We start from the raw sequence: 26,606 nt of genomic DNA on the forward strand, positions 1-26,606 counted from the left end.
GGAAATAGTGTTAGATTCAGCAATAATATAGCACACAATCTTAGTTTTGGGTCAAAACAGCCATCAAGGATGCAGGCAGTCTAGTCCAGTCTCACACAGAGAGAAAGTTAGAGTCACTGGTTAGGGAACAGAGTTTGTGATATAAGCCATAGACAATCACTTTGATCTTCTGATTTATCTGAAGAAATTTCTACTTGCACAAGTAATATATTGGGTATCAGTCTGATAATTTAAGAACTAGAGTAATGCTGGTGAAGTAGATCTGTGTGTTGTTCACAAACATACAGAATTTGACACTGTGGGCTTTCGAATGAAGTTGCCTTGTGACCAATTTAGATAAGAAATAGGAGTGGGGAGAGGAAATTCCAGAAGTGAAGTTAGAAGTCTCACATGAACCTGAACCATAATGATCATCAGTTTTTCTTCCATGTGATTATCATTTTGACTGCAGACATGGTAAGGGAGTTCTTAGAAAAAAAAAAATTTTACTTGAAAAGTTAAAGGTAAAAAGATGCCTATCTCAAAAGTGCCTTGAACAGAGATCTAAATAAAATAATTTTAAATGGACTTATAGTTTTATGAATGGACTAACATCTTTTTTCTTCTTGTATATCTGACTCCTCAAAACCTATAAATATTTCTTGAAGCTTGTGTTACATTGGCCTCCAAAGTGTAGATGGTGCAAATGTTAGGGCTGTTGATAGCAGTAGCAGGTCATGTTTGCATTTCAGATTGAAATATAACTCTTCTTGGAGCTGAGTATCTAGTAACATGATGCTTACATTTGAATACCATGTGCAAAGTATTTATATCTCTTCCTTAAGACATTGCGCAATGGAACGATAGCTTGTCAATTTAAGTATGTCATGGATTCAGACAGAGATACAGCATGGAACCAAACCCTTCGACTCACTGAATCTGCACCAAGCACCAATCATTTATTTACACTAATCCTACATTAATCCCATTTTTTAATTCCCTCACATACTCATGAACTCCTCCCAGATGCCACCAGTTACCTATGCACCAGGGGCAATTTACAGTGGCCAAGTAGCCGACCAACCCACACATCTTTGGGATGTGGGAGGAAACCCAAGCATCCCAGAGGAAACCCATGCAATCACAGGGAGAATGTGCAAACTCCACAGAGATAGCACCCAAGTTCAGTATTGATACCTGCTATTTCATCCATAATAAAACAAACCTAATTGTTTATCTACAAGCAGCAGGATCTAGATTATTGTTCAACTTTTCTATAACTTTTCTATATCTCTTCCTCAGGACATTGTGCAATGGAATAATAGCTTGTCAATTTATGCCATAGATGCATAGAGAGATACAGCTCAGACACAGGCCCTTTGACCCATTGAATCCACACCAACCATCAAGCACCCATTAACACTAATCCTGCATTAATCCTATTTTTTATTCCCTCATATTATCATGAAAAATTCAACGTCAAGATTGAACCCAGACTCCCCATGAGGCAACAGCCCTTTTAAGCTGTGCTACTGTGGCACCCATGTGATTGTTCATTGGATGTATTTATGATTCCAGTTATTTCATCCTGGCATAATGAAGCAAACTGGATTATTTGTCTGCAAGCATCAGAATCAAGCATATCATTGAATGTTGTTGTAACTGGATTGTCAATAATTCAATACGCAGTTAGATCATAAATAAAGCATTCTGGGGCAGCTTATTTAATTCATAGTTACCATTGTATTTATAATTTGTTTAATAAGAATGATATTTTCTGTTGTTAGCACATTCGTATTAGATAACTCACAATATATAAGTTTATCTTTCTATTACTTCCTGGTCCATTATTTCTTCAATTTTCTTTTTTGTTACTTAATATAGTTCTAGGTTCAATGTGTACAGTTTTGGTCTATTTAAGAAAGGATATACTGTATAGGTGGCAGTTGAGAAGTGATTTGGTTGGATAATTCCTGGGATAAGAGAGTTGTCCTATCACAAACCATTAAATAAAGTTAGATCTGTTTCATTTGGAGTTTAGAAGAATAAAAGGTGAACTTACTGAAACATATAAAATCCTAAGCAGACGTAACATGGTGTGTGTTGAGATGTGTTCACTAGTGGGAAAATTGGTTACAAAATAAGAAGGCAGTCACTTAAAACTGGCAGTAACTTCTCACAAAGGTTGGTGAATATCTGGAGCTCTCTATCCCAGAGGATTGTGGAGGCTGTATCATTGGGGAAATTTAATGACAAAGTAAATACATTTTTGAAAGATCTTGAAATTGAGAGCAATGCATAACTGACACCGAAGAGGAGTTGAGTTCTGGGGCAGATCAGCCATGTTCACATTAAAGGCTTAGAAGGTTTACACCTGCTTCTGTTTCTTGTGTTCTAAGAGTAATTTGTGACTTCATATTTCTTTGTGTCTTCATATATCTTTGGTAGATTTTTCTGTGTTTGTGTAATTTTATGCAAAGTAATGAAGTTAGAGTTCTGACTTCTTCCAAAATTTCATGTCACACTCTTCTATACCGTCCTGTCAAGAAGATGGTGATCCATCTAGGAAGTTCTATTAACACTAATAACTCTTTGCACCTTCCACCAGTCTTTCCTGTGGTTACTAATACTCACTGCCATAGAATTGCTACCACATTGGTTCAATGTGATTTCAGTTGCATATTCATTTTGAAGTTGTAGTTTTACTCAGGAATTACATTAAAATTCAGAATCTGAAGAAAACTAAAACCAAGCAATGTAATTTTGCCAGTGGACAACTTGGAAATCTGGATTTGCTGGGCACTTTCTGAGAATTAACATGGAAAAAGCAAGAAGGAATATGCACAACTTGCTTTAGGTCCACCAGCTATAGAGTTCTCAGGCAAACACCCTCCACCCCCAGCCCCCACTACCAACATTGGAAAGAAATTTTAGGGAGAATATCCATCCTGTCAGGATATATCACTTTATGGAAATAGATTGGAAATTGATCACAGGAAAATTACTGACAGCATTTATTCCCCATATCATGTTCCCACAATATGTAAGCTCATCATTTTCCATTAATAGGAAATAACATGTTTTGTATTTTAATTTATGGAATAAAATTCTGGATAACACATGCTGATGTTATAATTAAAGTTCTGGTTTAACTTTTTAAACTGGCAACAATTAAGGAGCTGGTGGGAATAAATGACACTTGTTTGCACTTTCTGCTGATGCAGAGTTCACCGCCAAATGTTCAACCTGCTGAAAGTTTCTCGTGTCAAAAAACATGGCTGCAAAGTCTGATCTGGGCACGTGATGCTCATGGGATTAATGGCAGAAGAATTCCACCCAAAACTACTGACAGAGCTTCTCTAAATTTATCCTGAACTGAGAAAATAACAGTTAATCCGATAACCAAATCCATGCATCGGACTTTCCAAAAACTAAATAAGGAGCGGACCTGCTGCGCAGGCAAAAAACAATTGGTGTATATAGGTTGTCCGACAGAACATCGGAGGCTTTTGGCGTGTAACGAACAAGTCTCTTCCTTCCTGACCCTCTTCAGGCTGATTGGGGTATTTGTGATGTTGTAGTTGTACAGCATAAAATGTTCCCTTATAGCGAGTTAGATATTTGAAACGTCCCTGTTTCTCTTTGGCAATGATACTCCTGAACGGTGCGAAACATATTATTTGAAAACTATCTCAGATGGAATGAAATAGTTGTGTCATTTCCGAACAGCACCTGCCACTTTTAATGATCACGGGCGATTTCTCTTTCTCCGTTGTTGCAGATGCTGTTTTCATCTTACATGGTGCAGAATCAATCAAATTACGAGAAGCGAATGGGACCGAATCTAATCTACGCTGTGGCAAAGGTAAAATGAGCATCAGTACATCATCTTAAATGTGAATTGAATTGGAAAGGCTAATTATTTTTTTCCAAATATAAGCAATGAAACTCAACTGCGTGTTAAATAGACTTTGTTGACTCGCACATTGGTTGTTCTCCACAAACAGCTGGTACCGAAATGATGTTCACAAGATCCCATACCACTTGCTCTGCACCTTGTTATGTATCCTTCTGAACAGAACGCTTAGCGTTTCTTGCATTTACATTGGCATAAAATGGATACGTGAGTGAATGCTTTGTAATACCTTATAATTAAATCAATATTTTAAATACACTAAAGCAGGAAACGTGAGATTTTAATAAGTGGTGTTAACATGGTCCCCTTCTCCCGCCTACAGTTTTTGTTTGTAGTGTTTTAAGGTAATATATGGCAGATAATTGTATAGACTTTCCAAATGTAACACTGTGTTCCCCGTCTTAATAAAACATGCAGGCACAACTGACTTTGTTTTTCACACGCAAATCAGAAGTACCTTCAAAGGAAGCACTGTGCTGGCACAGATGTAAATTCAGAGATTATGTAGCACATGAGGTACTTCTGAGAGTTATAGCCGCCGTTATTAATGGTACCAGATCATTGTTAATGGCATGAGACAGCACGGGGTTTGGAACGGATGAAGATTAAAGAACAAGTGGTCATAAGTGTGTTTGACAGATTGCCCAGAATTAACAGATTGCTCAAAGAGGGAGTATGGGAAAAGACTAGCAAAAGGCATGAAAGGGGATCCAAACATATTCTATTGGCAGGCGAACAGGAAAGTAATTGTAAGGAGCAGGGGTAGGGCCAATCAGATACCAAAAAGGAAACTTTCTCAAGAAGGTGGGGTGATGGATGAGCAACTAAATGAGTATTTCACAATTCTTCACCCAAGATGGACACTGGTGCTGGTGTCTCAATAGAGGAAGGTGCAACTGAGCTGTAACTCTGGATGAGCTGAAAGTTGATGAAGTGGCAGCAGGAGGAGGATGGGCTGAACTTAAAGTGGATGCATCTCATCCAAGTGAGATGCAGCCTCAGCGACTGAAGGAAGAAACCGTGGAGGCCCTGGCCATAGTCTTTCAAATACCTGTAGATTCAGGGACGATGCCCAAAGACTGGAAGGCTGCAGATGTTATACCCTTGTTAGAAAACAATGAATGGATAAACCCAGCAAAGATATTCAGTGTAACCTCAGTGCTGGCAGAGGATCTAGAAACCATATTCAGGAGCAAAATTAGCATGGATTTGTTTATGGCATATGTTGTCTAACTGAGTTGATAGATTTTTGATGAAGGGACGGTGATGGAAATAGAGTTCATTTTGTACATACGGACTTCAAAAAGGCATTTGATAATGTGTCACATAATGGGCTTGTCTTCAAGATTCAAGCCCAAGGAATAACAGCTGGTTAACAGGGAACAGTTGTAAAAGATTGGTATCAAGGCCATGGATCTTGTTAACATATATTAATAATTTAGACTTGAATGTACAAGGCACAGTTTCCAGATTTGCAGACGATACAGTCTGGGAGCTGTCAAGAACCATGATGATAGTAACAGACTTTATGGAGGTATAGACAAGTTGGTGAAATGGCTGGATAAGTGCCAGATGAAATTTATTGCTGGGAAGGGTGAAATGTTAAATTTTGGTAGGAAAAATATGGAGAGGCAATGCACACCAGAGGGCAGAATTCTGACAGGCACAGGAACAGAGAGTTCTGGGGTACACGTGTTTAGTGTATTGGAAGTGGCCAGACAAGTTGAGAAAGTGCTCGTGAAAGCATATAGGATCCTGAGCAGGAGTGATGAAGAATGAGAGGACACAGTATGAAGGTGATTGGCAAAAACCCGAAAGTGGCACGAGGAGAATGTTGTTAAACAGTGAGCAGCTGGGGTTTGAGGAGCAGTGGTGGAGTGATTTGGAGGGTGCTGGTTAAAATCAGAAAGGGGAAATATTGCAGGGCCAAATTGAGCGGAGAGGGGTGTTGCTGGATTGCTCTTGCATGGAGCCACATAGAATCAGAGGTCTGAATGGCCTCCATGTGGATTCCAGCTGGTGAGTAAATTGGTAGTTTTGGTCTCAGTACCCAAGAAAACCTGTATTTACTTTGGAGTCAGCACAGCACAGATTCGCTCAATTAATTGCTGCAATGAGGGGGCTGTCCTACGGGGAGAGATTGGGGAGATCTGGACTCTACAGACTGGAGTTTAAATGAATAAGAATTGACACTGAGGTGTGCAAGATTCTGAGTATGGTTGGCAGAGAGTTGTAAATCTTTGGAATTCTTTTTATCTTGGTTATTAATGTTCAATTAGTGAATATATTTAAGGTTGAGTTTAATTAGGCATATTGGGATCAGGTAAGAAATAGGAGATGAGATAAAGGAATATCTTTGATCTTATTGAAGGGTAGAACAGATTCAACAAGCATGTTAACCAATTGCTTCAACTATAAAAATTTTAAATTTTTAAAATTTTTTTTAAATTTTTCTTAAATTTTTATTTACAGTGTGGTAACAGGCCCTTCTGGCCCAACGAGTCCACGCCACCCATTTTAAACCCCCAAATTAACCTACCTGTACATCTTTAGAATGTGGGAATTCAAAAGTTTAGTACAATTTTATACTACATTTAATTTCAAAAGTCTTCCTGTGGTGCTATGTAGAGCAGGATTGTCTTTCTGACTTCACAATTTCCATAATGGTTCTGTAGTTCTACAGTCTGCTTCCTAGAAATTACTTTGTCCTTTACTGACAAAGTTAATGGCTTGACAATCATCATTTCAAATGTGCAAAGCAACAATGGTGCTACTCATACATCCAAAAATTATATATTGAGCTGTTGGGTATATCCTTGTTTCCCTCTTGTCAGCTGTGATACCGAGGCCTCTTTCTCCTCCACCTGATGGTTCAGTTCACCTGAAAATCAGAAGCAATTGTAAACAGAAAATAGCAAAATAAGGTATTGTTTTTATATGTTTAAAAAATATGGAACTGATATCATTTTCTGTTGCAAGTTGTGATATCTGAGTTGATAAATCAATGGTCAAAACCATCTGGACACCACATACACGTTAAAGTTAATTATAAGCAGGTGTAGTTTTTAGTGTCAAGACTGTAGACGTCAATTTCTTGTTGCTGCCGAGATCATCAATTTTCGTCTTCAGCTCACCCTTTTCCTTCTGAAGTCTGCTTCACACGTTGCAGGTTTCTTCCCTAAGTTCTGCGACACTGTCAGCCTTCTCCTAGCAAAGAGCAGTGGCTGTGGCTTCATGCTGGAGGGTCAATTCTTCCAGGTCTTGGCGCATTTTCTGAAATTCTGCTTCACATTTCTTATTCATTTCAGTCTGAGCTGCAGTTGCCCCGCCGGCTTCTTGCTGATCACTTCGAGCCCCTGAGAAGGAGCAGCTCTCTCTCTCTCTCTCTTTCTCAGTCATCAGATGAATGTACATTGAAGACAGTGATGGAAATAGTAATATCAATTCCATCATTGCCCTTTACTGAGTGGCATTGATAATTTCACTGGACATATACATCACGTATAATTCTTTGATTATTTTCTGCAGTTGGGAAACCACTGCCTGCTCATCTTCAACTTTGGTTAGAAAGTGGCTGATTTCAAATATCTTTCTAATAATGAAGGATGAACATGTTAAACCAAGGAAATAGTGTTTTTTTTTTGTATTGTTAATGAACTAGCACAAGAAGTTGTTTTAATTGACATAGTGAGGCAATAATTTGGTCATAGCTCGGGGAGATTTAAAAATCTTGTGTTAACAAAATGAGTACACTTGTACACAATACACGATGACAGTTCTGTTGGTCTAGTTGAGCTGTTTCTCAAACACAAAATCACAAGTCAATTAATTTTCTAATGGTAGGACAAAGTCTAGAATATCATGTTGTATACACTAATCCAGAGCAAAGGTGGAATGAGAACTGAATCAATGCATTGTGAAAATAGTCAACATGCTTAGGCTCAATACTGACTACTTTTTTATCTGGCCCCTCAGCACCCATTTTAACCCCCCCTCCCCTTCCTGGGTCCATCCACCCATTACCCACAGATTTTACCTACCTGCTCTCACCCACTTCCCTATCTGGTTTCCTGCCCTTCACCTCTTCCCCAGTGGTTCCCATTATCACCTTCCTTACCTGTCAGATTCCAGCACTGGTAGCCTTTGTGTTCCTTCTCATCACCCTCCTAGCCGCCTCCACCTTGACCCTCCCCTCCCCCTTCACTCCCCCCCCCACCTCATCTTGCTCCATCTGCCATTTTTTAATGCCCCGATCTATCATCCACCTGCCTCTGTTTCCCAACTCCAGCCATTTGTTTGGCTGTTTAAACAGATTCAGAAAGGGAAATTTACATTGCTGGTAAAACAAAACAATATTAATGACAGTGTATCAGAGTTCAACCTTCAGCACTTGCAGCATTGAGATGAGCCAAAAGCTTTATGGCTAATATCTGGAATGATGAGTTATTATTTCATTCAGGGGATCATTTTTCTTATCCAGCCAGCCAATAAAGTTGTGTAGAATGCTGGCATAATGAACCAGTGAGAAGCTTCAGCCTTTCCTTTGGCAGGCTTTGATTTCTGGGAGTTGTTTAATTTGCCAAGATGGATCATAAAATCTATTCTGGAAGGAAGTCTCTGAGGTCTTGGGGAACACACACACCTCCTCAAGGATTGGGAAGATGCGTGTAGGCTATGGGAATCCCAGTGCTTCTTATTTGTGAGTCAGTACCATTGATAATATGCTGGTGTATTGACATATTCAGTTCTTATTAATCTCTTCTATGATAATAGCTACCTTCTCAATAAGTTTGATGCAAGCAGTCAGATCCATACCAACGTCAATGAATTGCCATCCAATTCCTTCCTCCTTGTACTGTCCATGTTCCAGAATAAACATGTGGTGATTGAAGAACTGCTACAGATTTTTATTTGTGAAGTTGATGCATAACTGCTCAAAGCTGTTGAACTGAATGTATGGAAATATATCTAATATTAATATTGCTTTGCATGTTTAATGTTGTTAACTTTAAATAATTTATTAATTGGTGTTTCTGTTTCTGATTCCTACATCAAAACATTCAAATCCAGTAATATCCATCACACCAAATAAATATTGTCTGGCTCTTTTGTGTCCAATTGTTGACCAACATGGATGACCATCCTTAAAAACAGTTTCACAAAAACTTTTCTGGCAAGGGCACAGAGTACAACATAAGAATTAGGAGCAGGAGTAGGCCATCTGACCCAACGAGTCTGCTCCGCCATTCAATAAGATCATGGCTGATCTGGCCATGGACTCAGATCCACTTACCTGCCTTTTCCCCATAACCCTTAATTCCCCTACTATGCAAAAATCTATCTGTGTCTTGCATATATTTAACGAGGCAGTCTCTATTGCTTCCCTGGGCAGAGAATTCCACAGATTCACTACTCTCTGGGAAAAGCAGTTTCTCCTCATCTCCATCCTAAATCCATTCCCCTAAATCTTGAGGCTATGTCCCCTAGTTCTAGTCTCACCTACCAGTGGAAACAACCTTCCTGCCTCTATCTTATCTATCCCATTCATAATTTTATGTTTCTATAAAATCCCCTCTCATTCTTCTGAATTCCAATGAGTATAGTTCCAGGTGACTCAATCTCTCCTCATGGCTAACTCCCTCATCTCCAGAATCAACCTGGTGAACCTCCTCTGCACCGCCTCCAAAGCCAGTATATCCTTCCTCAAGTAAGGAGACCAGAACTGCACGCAGTACTCCAAGTGTGGCCTCACCAGTACCCTGTACAGTTGCAGCACCACCACCCTGCTCTTAAATTCAATCCCGCTAGCAATGAAGACCAACATTCCATTTGATTTGTCTTCTTGCTAACCTGTTGCACCTGCAAACCAACCTTTTGTGATTCATGCACAAGCACTCCCAAGTCCCTCTGCAGAACAGTAATGCTGCAATCTTTAACCATTTAAATAATAATCTGATCTTCTATTTTTCCTTGCAAAGTGGATGACCTTGCATTTACATGGTCTGTAAGTGAAAGCATTCACATAAATATTCCAAATATTTACACACACATTTTATTGTAACTCTTGGCAACTATACCTACTGAATGTTCTGACCTTTGGACACAAATTCATTGCCAACCTTTGCTTGTGGATAGCAGCAAATCTCTGAGTAGAGACCACTGAGGAAGGCACCTTGTTGGCATGTAAAAGTAAAGGGCAATTGAGCATATCTGTGTTATTGAAATACTGCTGTGTAATTAAGATTTGAAAATAACATTCACTTTTAGTGGTGGTTATGTCATTCTTACTTATAAATGATCACATATTATCCTGAATAATGTATTCAGAATAATATCATTTAGATGCAAACATGAGAAGAAGAACATATTGTTCCTGTTTCAGTGAAAATTATCAATTATTACATTAAACTCATTTATCAAACTCCAGATGAACAAGGTAAAATCAAGAAAGGTCTTGGATTTGAAACCTCACTGTGTGTGAAGGATGTTATAATCTATTTATAACCATAAGATTATTCTTTACATTCAGCACTTGTTATGTTTCTTGCACTTGTTATGTTTCTTGCACTTGTTATGTTTCTTGCACTTGTTATGTTTCTTACACTGTTAAACGGGATTTAAGATTTAATTTCAGTCAGGTTTATTATCATTGACTTGTATGTTGTGAAATTTGTTATTTTGCAGTACAGTGCAAAGATATAAAATTGCTATAAATTACAAAATAAATAAATAGTGCGAAAAAGGAATAACAAAGCAGTGTTCAGGGGTTCATGGACCATTCATAAATCTGATGGCGGAGGGGAAGAAGCTGTTCCTAAATCATTGAGTGTGGGTCTTCAGGCTCCTGTACCTCCTCCCTGATGGTAGTAATGAGAAGAGGGCATGTCCTGGATAGTGAGGGTCCTTAATGATGAATGCCGCCTTCTTGAGGCACTGCCCCTTGAAGATGTCCTCGATGGTGGGTAGAATTCTGCCTGTGATGGAGCTGACTGAGTCTACAACCCTCTGCAGCCTCTTGCAATTCTGTGCATTGGAGCCTCCATACCAGGCTGTGATGCAACCAGTCAGAATGCTCTCCACTGTACATCTATAGAAATTTGCAAGAGTCTTTGGTGACATACCAAATCTCCTCAAACCCCCAATGAAGCAGAGCTGCTGGTGTTCTTTCTTCATGATTGCATCAAGTGTGTTGGGCTCAGGATAGATCCTTTGAGATGTTGACACTCAGGAAGTTAAAGCTGCTCACTCTTTCCACCACTGACCCCTCAATGAGGACTGGTGTGTGTTCTCCCGACTTCTTCCTAAAGTCCACAATCAATTCCTTGGTCTTGCCGACGTTGAGTGCAAGGTTGTTGTTGCGACACCACTCAACCAGCTGATCTATGTCGCTCCTGTAGGCCGCCTCATCGCCAGCTGAGATTCTTCCAACAACAGTAGTGTCTTTGGGAAATTTCTAGTTGGCATTTGAGTTGTGCTTAGCCACAGTCATGAGTGTAGAGACAGTAGAGCAGAGGCAGTTGGTTGTATTTTGGAAAGAATTTTTTCTGTTATCCTACCATTGTCAATCAAAGGATGAACTATTTGATTGCCTCCTTTACAAAACATGAATCAATATATTTTTCTTTTTTGCCAATATTATATGCCAAACATCTCGATGGCTATGGATGACTCTAAATTCTCTGAGAAAACAAGCCATTATTATAAAGTTTCACATAACATTGCACTTATAAGTGTACCACTTGAAATCATACTGCAGGAATACCAAAATGCCTTTAAAGCCTTCAAAGTGTGAAAACAGCTGATCTGCCAGGTAACCATGAGTAGCATGCCCTGATGAGTGACTGTGTGAAACAAGTTGGCCCAAGAGCCTGCAACATTATGGTTTAAGCACATAGGCCTTCATCTTAGGCAGTCTCTCTATATCAAGGATGACTCACTAGCACTCTAATTCTCTGGGTTTAGAGGTGGCTGAAGAGGACATAGTCTTGTCTGCAGATGAGACAGTTGGTGGCTCTCAGGGTAATTGGGTGGGTAGTTGTTAGGTGGTCTGCTCCTTCCACTGATTATGGAGGGACTCTGTGTGCTCTGCACAGCCTGAAGGTTCTCAATGCCTTGAGAATCTCTGATCCTTGACTGTTCAAAATGGAAAAGCAACATTCAGGGTGGTATAGGCACAGGAGGACTGGGTAAACTACTTGTATATTTAAACATCATTTCAAAGAAACATTGTTGACATATTACAATAAAACATTAACTTTAAATTTTCATTGATAAAAGCAAGATATTTGATTAATTAATTTAATATATGAATGTTGGCAAACACAAAAAATGAGATCAATAAAAAAGGAGACACGAGAGACCTGGAGATTGCTGGAAATCTGGAGCAACACACAAAAAAAAGCTGGAGGAACTCAGTGAGTCAGGCCACATCTATGGAGGGAAGTGGACGGTCAACGTCAAGGGTCAAGACCTTTCACCTGGACCGGAAAGGACAAGGGAGATAGCTAGTATAAAAAGGAGGGGGGGAAGGGGTGGAGCAAGAGCCGGTGGGTGATAGGTGGATCCAGGTGAGAGGGGTGATCGGCAAGTGGGGGAAGGAGGACACTGGGAATGATCCAAGAAGCTGGGAGATGACAAAGGGTTGAAGAAGATCGAACCTGATAGGAGAAATAAAAATGTTACCTTTCCACGTGGCCGTGTCCTTACTTTTATTGAAATTTGAGGGATTAATTTGCAAGATGACGTTATCTTTCAGAGCTACAATCTGAAAATAATTAACAGGCCAACTTGAAGAAATGAGGCAATGGCAGAGGCAACAGGGTTTCCAGAATAATTTATTCACCTTAACTGTTCAACTGACCCTCTCATCTGGGGGCTCCACCCTCCTTGCTCCTGATTATCCCTTTCACATACTGTTCTTTGTTTTTGTAAACATAGCAGGTGGTTTTAGCATCGAACAGTCGCTTCTGTGCTTCAAGTCTTTCCTTATCCGACTTGCTCAAATACAGTACCTCCTCTCCAAGCACTGCCACTTCCAAATTCCCCATGGCTTCGGTCTGTTAGAACATATAATAGTACAGGAACAGGCCCCTTGCCCCATGATATCTTTGCCAACCATGATGCCAGTGGAAACTAGTCTCCCATCTTCCTGCACATGGTCTATATTCTTCCATTCCCTGCCTTTTCATGTGCTTTTCAAAATGAGTCTTAAGTGTTGCTGTCATACCGGCCACCACACTTCCCCTGGCATCACGTTCCACTTTTTACCACTCTTTGTGTGAACTTGCCTCAAATCTCCATAAAGCTGGAATATGTAAATTATGATCCCACATAACAAAGTTACTTGTTGGCAGGGATAAATAGTGCTTTTCTAACATCAAAATATAATATAGTGCATAAGTGTACTTGATCAAATTAGTTATTCTTTGTTGGAGTATTGTGGTTCATTTATTTACTGAGTTGCAGTGAGGACACTATGTTCTTTGATTTTGTACTGTATTGCAATAATTGATGGTAGTATATATTTCATAGCAAGTTTATTATATTTCTGCATGTAAATCTTGTGTTTTAAATACAGTGTCTTTTATTATTTGTTCTGACTCCTTGAAGCAATTCATAATTTTGATTCATTTGATGCCAGATTGCAAAGAACTTGAGTGAGCTATCCATGAGCAACATAGTCAGCCTAGCTGTTTTTTAATTAAAATCTAACAGTTAGAGTTATTCAAATTGTCTGATTACTTAAATACTGTATTCCAGAAACATATCTTTGCTCTACCATTCCAATGGTATGGCAAATGGTTGGATGTAACAACTGTAGAGTGCCTAATCCAGTAGATCTGAAAGTAAGATGATAATTTTGAGGGTCCCACGTTAACATATCTTTCAAATGTATTTTTCATACCCAGCACATACAGAATGTGGTTTAAGTATCATACAGTAGTAAGTAGATCATATAGCCACACCACAGTTCAATTACATGAAAAGGTATTTGAGTGTCGGGATTTTGAGATTGCAGAAAATGTTGATTGCCATGCCGCAGCTGCCTGGATAGTGAGCGGTATTTATATTTCATTGGACTGACACTTGGTATAGTACTTATGAATGCTGAACCAACTGTTTGCAGTGTGGTGTTAGATAATAACTCATGGGGAATTATTAATGTTTAGTTAAGATGTAATTGAATGATGTCTGAAAGCTATAAAAACCCATTATCTATTGCATCAAACTTTGATGGTTAGTTTTCTATTTAGAAAATGTAGTGTACACATGCCTGTCTTAATTTTGGCATTGGGTAAGAAAACAAAATCCCCCAGGCAATTCCACCAAAAGAAAAGGCACAATTTATAATTCCATTCTACTTTGATTTAATTACACCAAATAAATTCATGTCCTTTGGCTCTTATTAAAAATGGTTTGGCACTGACTTTTTTCTATTATGGAGTGCAATATTTTGCGTAAGCTCTTAAGATCTTTTCACCCTCTGCTTCCTTAAGAGGGAAAATAATCAATATCCTAATTGAGATGAAGAATGTTAATAAAAAAACTTAACCTAATAGTTTGACCCTAGCAACTTTCCAAACAACGTATATCAAGGTCCTCATATCCTAACTTTTATCCGATTCGTGGTCTGCATTTGGTAACAAAATCATTGTATTATTTTAATATCATTAGAGAAGCACAGACAGTAGTTTGATTTTGAATCCTTTGCCATTCATTTAGTTGTCATCATTTATGTTCTTTTATGTTGAATATGTAAAGCTGATATGTGGCCAGTCAAGTGTTTAAAATTTTCAGTAAGTTAACCTCCAGAATAACTAATACTTAAGAGGATGTGCTTTCTTGGTAACCACAAACTGCATTTATAATTTACAAATCCATTTGACAATTTCTTTCTTGCTAACATAGATTTTACAATTATGGCCCTGTCACAATGCATTTAGCTGGGATTTATTTTTAAGTCAAGTGCAAAGTATCATATTTTTTTTGCAAACTGATAGAAGTCCAGAAGTTCTTGGAGCAATAAAGGCTGTTTAACCCTCCAGCAATTCTCCTAAAGTTTGGTCTCACTTTAAACCTCACATTAAATGATTGCCAATTAATCCAAAACCATGGATCAGAAACATGTCAGTAATAAATCTAATCAGGAATTGAAGAGAAGTATCCTGAGAATGGTTAAAATGTGGAATATGATACCGCATGGAATAGTTATGGTGCATAACACGGATGCACTTAAAGGAAACCTAAATCAGTGCATCATAGGGAGAACAGTAGAAATCACTGAGGATTATTGAAGTGGGAGTCTGCTTATGTAGAGCATGAACACTGACCGACTAGTTGAATCAAAAACCTTTTTCTGTGATATTATTGTAATTGAATGTAACTGCATGTCATATAAATTGTTGGATTTACACCATTAATGCAAACTAATCTTACCCATGCTATTATTAATCTTGTTGTAAGAAGGGTATTAATAGTGTGATTAACAATTCTGACATGACACATAACATTGCAGTCACAGTTAGCAAACAGTAGTCATAGAGTCTTACTCCAGATGTAATGAATTGTTGCAATGAATTTTAAAGCTTTTTTTTTGCATCTAATGCCAGTCTTGTTATCAGAGTACATGTTGGTTTTGGAAACTACAATTTATAGTGTCCACACATGAAAGAAACTAGTTAGACTATAACCTAAAAATAATTTAGTTATTTTCAGGTACCTGAATAATTAGAAAAATAGCATAGTACATTTAGCATGCTTGTGAGGGAAAAGGGACCTTGAACCTATTGTCCCTGAAGCTCTCCACCAAAGATTTTCCCCATGCTATTGCTATGTGTGTCTTATGTTAATCAATAAAGATTGTTTTTTCTGTGATTATTCATCATTTCCATTACATTGCAGCATTCCAACAATGGTCTTTTTATCATAATTTTATGTTCCTAATGAAAGCAGCAGCATTGTTCCTGATTGTGATTTTTTTGGACCAGCTGATTCCATAAAATTTCCCAAAAAATTTGGTCACTTTGCACATGTACTCTACCATTCACTTATTAACGTCTCAAATAACGAGACTCCCAAATTCCCAAACTCTGCTAAATTACAGTCCTCTTCTACTGCTTGATTTTTAAAAAAAACTTTCCTTTAGCCTTCTGCCAGCTTTCTTCCTGTATCTACATTAACTCTTACTTCCCTCTCTGCATCAAATTTTACAATCTCAAATATTTCCTTATCTGTTATTGAGTCTGATCTTGTATCATAATTTTGTATAAAAATATAATTCTCATGGATATGCATAACTTTTCAGGAGTAAGAATCCCACAAGAAATGTGGTATGACACTGGTCAACTGGAGAAGTTAAGGATAGTAATAGTTTAATGGAAGGTCATGGTGTTGCCCAAGAGTAAGCATACCTGAAAACTGGGAGAGTTTTGAAAATCAGCATTATTGACCAAGACATTACTAAAGTGGGAACTATTAGAATGAGAATAAACTAGAAAGAAATGCAAAAAGAGAAAAAAAATGAATTAGTGAAAGTAGAGTTTATATTTGATTGTCAGACTGTGATCAGGAAGTCCCAAGGGAGACCTGGGCTGGTAACATGTTAATTGCTCATTAAGAGCTATAGTACTGTCATTTCTGGTATTTGGCAATGCGTATAGTTTTTCTGATCCTCCTGAAGCTTGCCAGCATAACCAATGGTGAGTGCACTGCCACATATTACCCGGGCTGAGATGTTGACAGGAAAGACCGGCAATAAAATTTGCAACCTGATAGCTGCCTCCTTGAGCTACTCTGTGAAAGTATTTCTTCGCAGGAGTTGCATTATATCCTTTTTTCCTTCTAAAACATTTTGATGAAGTTTTTGTAGGAATTGAATCACTATTGAACATTGCTGTTTACTTGAAATTCTTCTGACCAGCCCATTTGTTGTCTTGGTATTGATGCTCTCTACAGTGCCTTTAAATAAACTATAACACTCTGTTAGCTTTCCTCATTACCTTCTACACTTGCATAGTAACCTTCTGTGAGTCATGTACCTCTGCATGTCAGAGCTCTGCAAACTCCCACCATTTCAAGACTTATTTTTCTTGTGAACAAGACAATTTACTCTATTTTCCAGATCTTTGTTCACTGACTTAACCTACATTAAAGCAATACTGTCCTTATATCCCCTTCACAACTTACTTTCCTACCTATATTTATGTCATCTACATACTTAGCAACCATGCGTTGGTGCCTTCATCCAAGTCATTTATATAAATTGTAAATTTTGAGCCTCTAGCATCAAGCACTGTGACATACCACTCTTTAAATCTTGCCAACCAGAAAAATACGCATTGTGCCTACTCTGTTTCCAGTTAGCAAGCCAGTCTTTCAGCCACACCAATGTGTTACCTCCTAAACCATGAGCAATTATATTTTAAAATAACTTTGATGCAGCACCTTATCAAAGGCCTTCTGGAAATCTAAGGGTAAATATCCACTGATTCCACCTTCGTGCACAACACGTTACTTCCTTAAAGAAATCCAGTGAGTTGATCAAACACAACTCTGCTTTTACAAAACTGTATTGAGCTTGACTAATTACTGAATTTTTCTAATTGCCCTGCTGTAATGTCTTTAATAACAATATCTAAAACTTTTCTTCTGACATATGTTAAATTCACCGGCCTGTGGTTTCCTGCTTTCTATTTCCCTTCCTTTTTGAATAAGTGAGTTACATTTGCTATTTTCCAGTTTAATGGAAATTTCGGCAAATCAGGGTAATTTGGGCAAATTAAAACCAGTACATCAACTGTCTCAATGGCCACTCCTTATAAAACTCTAGGATGAAGTCCATCAGAACCCAGAGACTTGGCAGCCCTCAGCTCCAACAATCTTCTCAGTATTATTGCTCTGGGGTGATTGTAATTTTCTTGTATATCTCTCTCCCTTCCAATCCAGGAATTGGTGCTACTATCTGAAATGTTACTTGTATCCTTTATAGTGAAGAATGATACAAAACACATGTTTAATTCATCTACCATCTGTGTTTTCCACTCATTAATTTCCCAGACTCAATCTATAGAATGAATGCTCACTTTTTAATTTGTCCTTCGTAAATATATATAGGAGTTCTATCTGTTTTTATATTTCCAGTGAGCTTTATCTCATCCTATCTATGTCCCTCTGTAACCTCTGACAGCCCTCCAAACTAGCCACAACACCCCCAACCTTCGTGTCGTCTGCAAACTTAGTAACCCACCCCTCCACTTCCTCATCCAGCTCATTTATAAAAATCACAAAGAGAAAGGGTCCCAGTACAGACTCCTGAGGTACACCACTGGTCACCGACCTCCATTCAGAATACGACCCTTCAACAACCACTCTTTGCCTTCTGTGGGCCAGCCAGTTCTGGATCCACACTGCAATGTCCCCTTGGATCCCATGTCTCCTCACCTTCTCCATAAGCCTTGCATGGGGTACCATATCAAACGCCTTGCTGAAATCCATATACACTACATCTACTGCTCTCCCTTCATCAACGTGTTTAGTCACATCCTCAAAAAATTCAATCAGGCTCGTAAGGCAGGACCTGCCCTTGACAAAGCCATGCTGACTACTCCTAATCATACTTTACCTCTCCAAATGTTCATAAATCCTGTCTCTCAGGATCTTCTCCATCAGCTTACCAACCACTGAGGTAAGACTCACCGGTCTATAATTCCCTGGGCTATCCCTACTCTCCTTGAATAAGGGAACAACATCCGCAACCCTCCAATCTTCCGGAACCTCTCCCGTCTCCATCGATGATGTAAAGATCATCGTCAGAGGCTCCACAATCTCCTCCCTTGCCTCCCACAGCAACCTGGGGTGCATCCCATCCGGTCCCAGCGACTTATCTAACTTGATGCTTTCCAAAAGTTTCAGCACCACCTCTTTTCTAATATCTACATGCTCAAGCTTTTCAGGCCACTGCAAGTCCCCACTACAATCCTCTAGATCCTTTTCCATAGTGAATACTGGCGTAAAGTATTCATTAAGTACCTCTGCTATTTCTTCTGGATCCATACACACTTTCCCACTGCTGCACTTGATGGGCCCTATCCTTTCACATCTCATCTTCTTACTCTTCACATACTTGTAGAACGCCTTGGGGTTTTCCTTAATCCTGTCCGCCAAGGTCTTCTCATGTCCCCTTCTGGCTCTCCTAATCTCTTTCTTAAGTTCCTTCCTTTCAGCCTTGTACTCTTCCAGATCTCTAACATTACCTAGCTCTCTGTACCTTTTGTATGCTTTTCTTTTCCTTTTGACTAGATTTATTATAGCCTTCGTACACCACGGCTCCTGTATCCTCTCGTGACTCCCCTGTCTCATCGGAACATGTTTATGCAGAACTCCACACAAATACCCCCTGAATATTTGCCACGTATCTTCCATACTTTTGCCAGAGAACATCTGTTCCCAATTTAATCTTCCAATTTCCTGCCTGAGAGCCTCATAATTCCCTTTACGCCAAGTAAATGCCTTTCTAGTCTATCTGTTCCTATCTCTCTCCAGTGCTAACGTAAAGGAGATAGAATTATGATCACTATCACCAAAATGTTCACCCACTGAGAGATCTGACACCTGACCAGGTTCACTTCCCAATATCAAATCAAGCACAGCCTCTCCTCTTGTAGGTCTATCTACATACTGTGTCAAGAACCCTTCCTGAACCCACCTAACAAACTCCACCCCATCTGAACCCCTCACTGTCTGGAGATGCCAGTCGATGTTTGGGAAATTAAAATCCCTCATCACAACAACTCTGTTATTCTCACACCTTTCTAGGATCTGCTTCCCTATCTGCTCCTCAATAACCCTGTCACTATCGGCGGCCTATATATAAAAAAAAACACCCAGTAAAGTTATCGACCCCTTCCTGTTCCTAACCTCCACCCACAGAGACTCCGTAGACAATCCCTCCACAACGTCCACCTTTTCCGCAGCCGTGACACTATCTCTGATCAACAGTGCCACTCCCCCACTTCTCTTGTCTCCCTCCTTGTCTTTTCTGAAACATCTAAAACCCGGCACTTGAATCAACCATTCCAGCCCTGGAGCCATCCAAGTCTCCGTAATGGCCACCACATCATAGCCCCAAGTATCGATCCAAGCTCTAAGCTCATCCGCCTTGTTCACAGTACTCCTTGCGTTAAAATAGACACATCTCAAGCCTATCTGAACACGTCCCTTCTCTATCACCTGCCTATGGTACGTACTCCTAGCTTCCTCTATTTGAGAGCCAAACACCTCTTCCCCAGTCTCTCCAGTATGGATCCCACCCCCCAACAATTCTAGTTTAAACTCTCCCCAGCGGCCTTAGCAAACCTCCCCGCCAGTATGTTGGTCCCCCTGGGATTCAAGTGCAACCTGTCCTCTTTGAACAGGTCATACCTGCCCCAAAAGAGGCCCCAATGATCCAGAAAACTGAATCCCCGCTCCTTACTCCAATCCCTCAACCACGCATTTAACCTCCTCCTCATTCTGTTCCTATACCCACGGTCGCTTAGCACAGGCAGTAACCCGGAAATTACTACCTTTGAGGTCCTGCTTCTCAACTTCCTTCCTTGATCTTCTGACTTGCCATCTGTCACTGAGCAAGTTTGTTTTCTGTTATATTGACATGAAAAGATGTTGATATCTATATTAAAAATATCTTCCACAAATATTTAAAGAAAAAGATTGTAGTTACACAGCACTTTTCACAACCTCTGGACATTCCAAAGGGCTATTCTGCCAACAAGATACCTTTAGAAGTGAAGTCACTGTTATAATTAAAAAATACAGCATCCAATTTGTGCACAGTAACTTCCAAAAGTGAGATCAGCAATAGGTAAGTTATTTTTGAAAGCTGTATATTGGTCAGGACATAGAGGATAATGTGCTGCTACTTCCTCATCACAACAGAGTCAAGGGCATCATCTAAGAGAGTGTATGGAATCTTAGTTTAAGGTCTGAGCTGATAAAAAGCATTCTTGATTGTGTAGCACTCCCTTAGTACCACAGTACTAACCTCTCTTTTTCTGTTCAGTTCTTTGGTATGGAACTTAAATCATCAATCTTCTATTCAGAACCAGAGCTCGCACATTAGCAGCATCACATCAAATGGACCTAAGTTATACCAAAGTACTAATGTTGTTTAGCAAATAACTAACATTTCAAAACCTCAAAATTGCATGGAAGATTTATGTTATATGAGCCTCGAAAATATGTTTGGCCCACATGTAAGGGCTACTATTAACATTAGCAGCTCATATTTAAATTCCAGACTGAAATATAACACAGTTTTGTGTTGAAGGTATCTTGTAACTATGTAACATTATAGCTAAATCAAAATAACACATGCAAAGTATTTATGTCTCTTTCACAAGTCATTATGCAATAAAGTAATGACTGTAAATTTAAGCATAGGATTGCCCATTTGATAAACTTGTAATTCCAACTTTTCTATCATGCACAATCAATATATCAGATTTAATGGAATTTTGTAGCAGGATCAAAAATAATGTTGCAATTTCCTGCATGTACTCAATGCAGTCTCTCGCTGCTATGTACTTCTGCTGTAACTGGAGGAATCCAGAACAACTATGGATAAATGAAATAAAATATCTCTGTATATAGTTTTATGCACACACAAATTTCCATTAAAATTCAGGTTTGAGTAAATTGGGGCTTAATTGCCTAATAACTTTTATAACCTGGAAAATTAAAATGATTTTGTTCTCTTTTTATGTTCTACACAGGAATGTGTAATTGATTTACAGGACAGATTTATTTTTCTGTTAGTAAGTCAGTGATAATTTGTTTCTGTCACAGTTATTTGGATTTGAAGGCAGAGGTCTAACTTCAAGAGTTATTGATGTCATTTCACAGAATGGATGGTATTTTGTTCTTGTAACTTGATGCACTGGACGGATAAAGTCTGTTGACTTGTGGAAAATTACATTTCTTTCTACAATTTTATTTGATTTTTCTCATAACATCCTCTTTTGAAGATACTGATCCATCCTAAAGAGCAATCCCACAGAGACTTTGCATCCAACATTCTTCTTAAGTGGGCATCAGAAATTAGAGAGACAATTTGGTTTTCCTTTCTCCTCTGATGCTACCCAAGTACTGAGTATTTCCAGCATTCTCCTTTAGTTCACATTTCCAAAAACTGCTGTCATCTGCATCTCATGACTCATTACTTTTTTTCTCCTTTGACTTCACTCACATCCCTCCATTTACACTTCCTCCTTATGAGCTGTAAATTTCACCATTGTCTTTTACACAGTACCAACACCATTTTTATCATCTGGATTATTGTAGTCTCTGTCCAATCACAGATATCCTTTTTGTTCTCTTCTCTTCACCTGCTACTTAATTACACTTTTCTCTCACTTTCCAGTTCTGAAGGAAGGGCATTGACCTGACACACAAACTGTTTTTTTTCCTATTCCACAGATTGTATGACAGGCTGTACATCTTCAGCATATTGTGTGTTGCTCCAGACTCCAGCATCCGCAGTCTCTTGTGTCTCCAGCATTTACTGCTTTGATTTCAGATTCCCGGCATCTACAGGTTCTTTTTTTAACTTTTATGTTACTGACTCTACAGAGTTACAATTTTCTCATTATTTAATATTGGCGAATAAAGGAATTTTGGATGCAGTGCTCGGGAAACAAGATTACTAAAAGACAGGTTTCTGGGTCTTCCTTCCAAGCATTGCAGTGGAAGGAAGACCCAGAAACCTGTCTTCATTAATATTCAAAGTTAAGATGAGGCTGCTCTGTCAGAATACTGATTAAGTTATAGTTGGGCAGATATGCAATCATTGTGTTTAGAGGCATTAAATTTATTTGAATGCACTCTCTCAGATTATAGAAATAGATAGGAGATGAGTTGTAAAGAGAAGGCAGTGTTTCTCCAGTTCTCTCCAGCCTAAATCAGCAGTGTGCAGTACAATGAATAACTAAAGGTGCAGACTGAGATTTGGTTAAATTGTGTGTAATTACCTTCATAATTGTAAGTAGTAGAAGGAACATCATTGCTTACCCCTGTTTTAAACCAATGGCCATTATGGTTTATTTTAATATATATTTTTCGCATGTAATAAATTAATTAATGAAACTATTAGCTAGTTAATTGATATAAGCATTGCCTTTTGTGTGCTGTGTTTTCCTATTTCTTCCAAACCTGAGCATCCGCAGGCATAATGTTGTCGTAATGTATTAATTAACGAGGCAGGGTGGGGAATGGTGATGCATCTACTCCGCATAATTAAGTCTCATACTAACTGACCTCCAAAAGTAACCCTTCATATATTTTCAATAACATACAGTACTGCTCGAACAGTTCGATGAAGCAAGATTCAAAATGTGTTAAAATGGAGCTGGGGCTGGCACCTGTAGTCGGAGCGCAAGAAACGCGCTGCTTTCCGTATATTGTCAACGGTAAGTATTTTTTTGGGAAAACTTCCCACATTCTCATTGAAAAGTAATCCACCAGTAGAATGACTGTACTGATGTAAGTACATTGCTCTCGGCTCTGAAGTGATAACTGAAATCTACTGAACTTTGTTGGTATAGTGTAATTTGAGGGAAATTAAATGCACTGGGTACCAACTGTGCCTTCTCTAACCGAGAGAGCCTAAATTACGTATTTAATCGGATGGAGATGGTGCACGTTAAACATCAGCATGCGATTTCTTTGCGCGGTGGCTTCCACAGACGTGATGGAGAGCAGATTAAAGGCTGAAGAGTTCCGCACAAAACTACTGATATTGTTCCTCTAATTTTATCCTGACATGTAAACGGGAATTGCTCTAATAACCAAATCTGTTCGCCAGATTTTTCAACTAGCAAATAGGGACTGGACAGCTGAACAAGCAAAGCACTCTCTATATCGGTTTCCCAACAGAACATCAGGGGCTTTTGGTGTGCCACCATCACTTGTAGAAGTATGCACAGAATTATTTTAATGCTATTTGATTTGTTGTAAGTTGTTAATTTAGACATCTCACCGCGTTTAAGTTAATATTGGAATGCAGCATTGATTGGGAATGATTTTGTAATGAAATTATTTTGTGAGTCCTAAATAGCGCCTCCTTTTTAACGACGCGTATACAAAATTGGCTATTTTTTTTTCTGTTACAGTTGCTGTACAGATTTTTATTCAGCAGAACCGATCAAGGTAAGGGATGCTTACGCGACCGAAACGATATTTCGTGAAGATAAAATAAAATTTAGTCGATCATCTTGAATTTGAATTTGATCGCAAATGCTGATTCTGTAAAGTGAGGCGTAAAGCTCAACTGCGTGTAAATTAAATACCCCTAGCTCCTTGCCAAGTGGCACTCTTACGTAAAGCTCAATCCGAAAAGCAGTACACACAATCTCATATATCAATTGCGGAGACATCTGATCACGGCAGCCTATTATGTACAGAACACTCAGCGATTTCCTAAATTTACCGCAATGCAGCGATTGAAATGTGATAATCACGGGAGCCACCTGCCTATTCGGAAAATTATTAATATGAAATGGATATTTTTAAAAAGTTAAACAGGGAATTGTTAGATTGTAAAGCTGTACTAAACTCGTTGTTTCACTGAAGTAAAATATTTTACAGTTTAGATTTTATTTCGTATGTAAAATCACTTAGCATTTCCTAACAAAAAAAAACACGGGAGAGGGATAAATATGTTCTCTTTCATATAATTTAGCAGATGATATGGACGTTGTGTTGAACGTCGTACCGTCGCACACATGCCCGTAGTGTTTATATAAATTAATTGAGCCAAATGTTCTGATCATGGAGGTAGGATCGCCGTTGGCCGCAATGTCAACTCGCCATTTACTTCCACCCCTCTTACCCGTGAACCCCAAACAGTCGGCAACTACGTTAAGGACATTCATTCGTCTGTGCAATATGTGCCGCTCCAAAAGCAGTCAGATTTGAATACCTGCGCGCCAAAGAACAATCATACTACCTAGATTGCTAATATGTTAAGTGGTATGTCCTGTAAATTTGAGGCGAGAAACTCCCGAAATGCCTGAATTCATTCGGCTTCTTGCTCGATATCTTTTCAGCATGTGGCCCTCTACGGGGCGTCTATGCAGAGCAAATTGCTGCTTGTCTCTGCAACTGAGTAGATTTAAGAGTCTTCACCGAGTGCTGGAAAGTCTGAACTAATTTAATTCAATATAAGACCAAGTGCAAACTAAAATGGGGAAAAGTGGGGTTGAGATAGACATACTCGTGGAATAAAAAGGAAACTTCTGTATTGTTTTAGAAAATTACCAAAAAAATTAAATTCTGAAGACCTGAGATTCTACACATAACATTAGGCGTTTCGTGCCAGTGGGGTTGTTCAGCAGTAATTAAAATTGCCCTGCTGTTAAAGGTTCATTTACACCTGAATGTCCTAGCCTTAACATTGTTTCACAATAATGTATCCCTCGATGCTACTTCGTTGGAACAGTCACAAAATTGTTACGGTGCAGAAGGAAGCCATTCAGCTCAAGTCTTTTCTGGCTCATAATTGAACACTTTTTTTGGCATTAGGATAGATAAGTGTGTAAGGACAAACGATAAGAGCCAGTGATGTGCACTAGGTTGGAGGTGGGAGTGTGGGGACAAGAAGTATACACCAATAAGAAACTGACCCACCCACATCTCTCCCCAATCAATGTTATGGAAATGCACTCCTATTATATGTTTGTTTATGGTACCTCTCCAAAAGCTGTCGTTTTTTAAATACAGGCACACATGTCTCATTTAACAGATTAATAGTGGTGTGCCCTTGAATTTTGTGCTGGAAATTCTCTAAGTGCCTTAACAATTTGGGTATAAATGTAAAGTGAGTAGGGAAGATGAAGCCTGTAAATTAGGGGGTTCTTACAATTGACAGGAAAAATGCAGAGCACTGCAAAACAACATGGATATGTTATTTGAATGATTAGGGTTGTTGCAAGCATGCTCCCAATATAGATCTAATTGATTTTTTCCCTTGAGAGTTGTTAACAGAAAATGAACCATAATTTAAGCAATGAATTCTGAATAGTGTCAAGATAGATTACTTGCATGCATGGATTTTCAAAACTATAATTGCAGGAAGAAAAATAAAATGGAAAATGCTGCAATTCAGTGTAGAGGAATAGGATTAATGTTTCAGGTTGATGAGCTGTCATCAGAACTGGGAAGAATTAGAGGTAAACTAAGTTCTATGCTGCAGAGCAAATGGGGAGGGCAGAGATTAGAAAGGGAGAAGAATGTTGATGGAGTGGAGGCAAGGAGAGACTGACAAGATAGGTGATGGAGCTGGCTGATAAGAGAATGCATAAAACCTTATATATAGATCTCTTTTTTTATATAATATATAAAGAGAGAGACATATGGCTAATTTATGGGGCCCTGTAATTAAAAATTAATTGTATGATAAAGGGATCCTTACAGGTCATTGATTAGACCACAATCATATACAGTAATGAATATTATAATCCTGGGAAACAAGTTTATGAGATTGGAAACTGGGATTGGATGATATATTCATGAGGAGTGATTATAAATAAGTAAGAGAAGATTAAGAAGAAACAAATGAAAATCTTTGAAGTTTTGACTGTTTCAAGAGGTAAATATTGAAAGACTATTTCCCTGGTCTGCTGATTGACCAATTAGCAAGTATAAAGATTGAATTAATATC

The 26,606-nt window shown here is 38.7% G+C and overlaps 1 pseudogene; it reads right to left on the reverse strand.

Moving 5' to 3' along the window:
* Positions 1-6,937: 6,937 nt before the first annotated feature.
* On the reverse strand, positions 6,938-12,942 carry LOC127580130 (myosin-1-like; annotated as a pseudogene).
* Between the last annotated feature and the right edge of the window lie 13,664 nt (positions 12,943-26,606).

The sequence above is a fragment of the Pristis pectinata genome, chromosome 18 (assembly GCF_009764475.1).
Source record: "Pristis pectinata isolate sPriPec2 chromosome 18, sPriPec2.1.pri, whole genome shotgun sequence".
NCBI lineage: Eukaryota > Metazoa > Chordata > Chondrichthyes > Rhinopristiformes > Pristidae > Pristis > Pristis pectinata.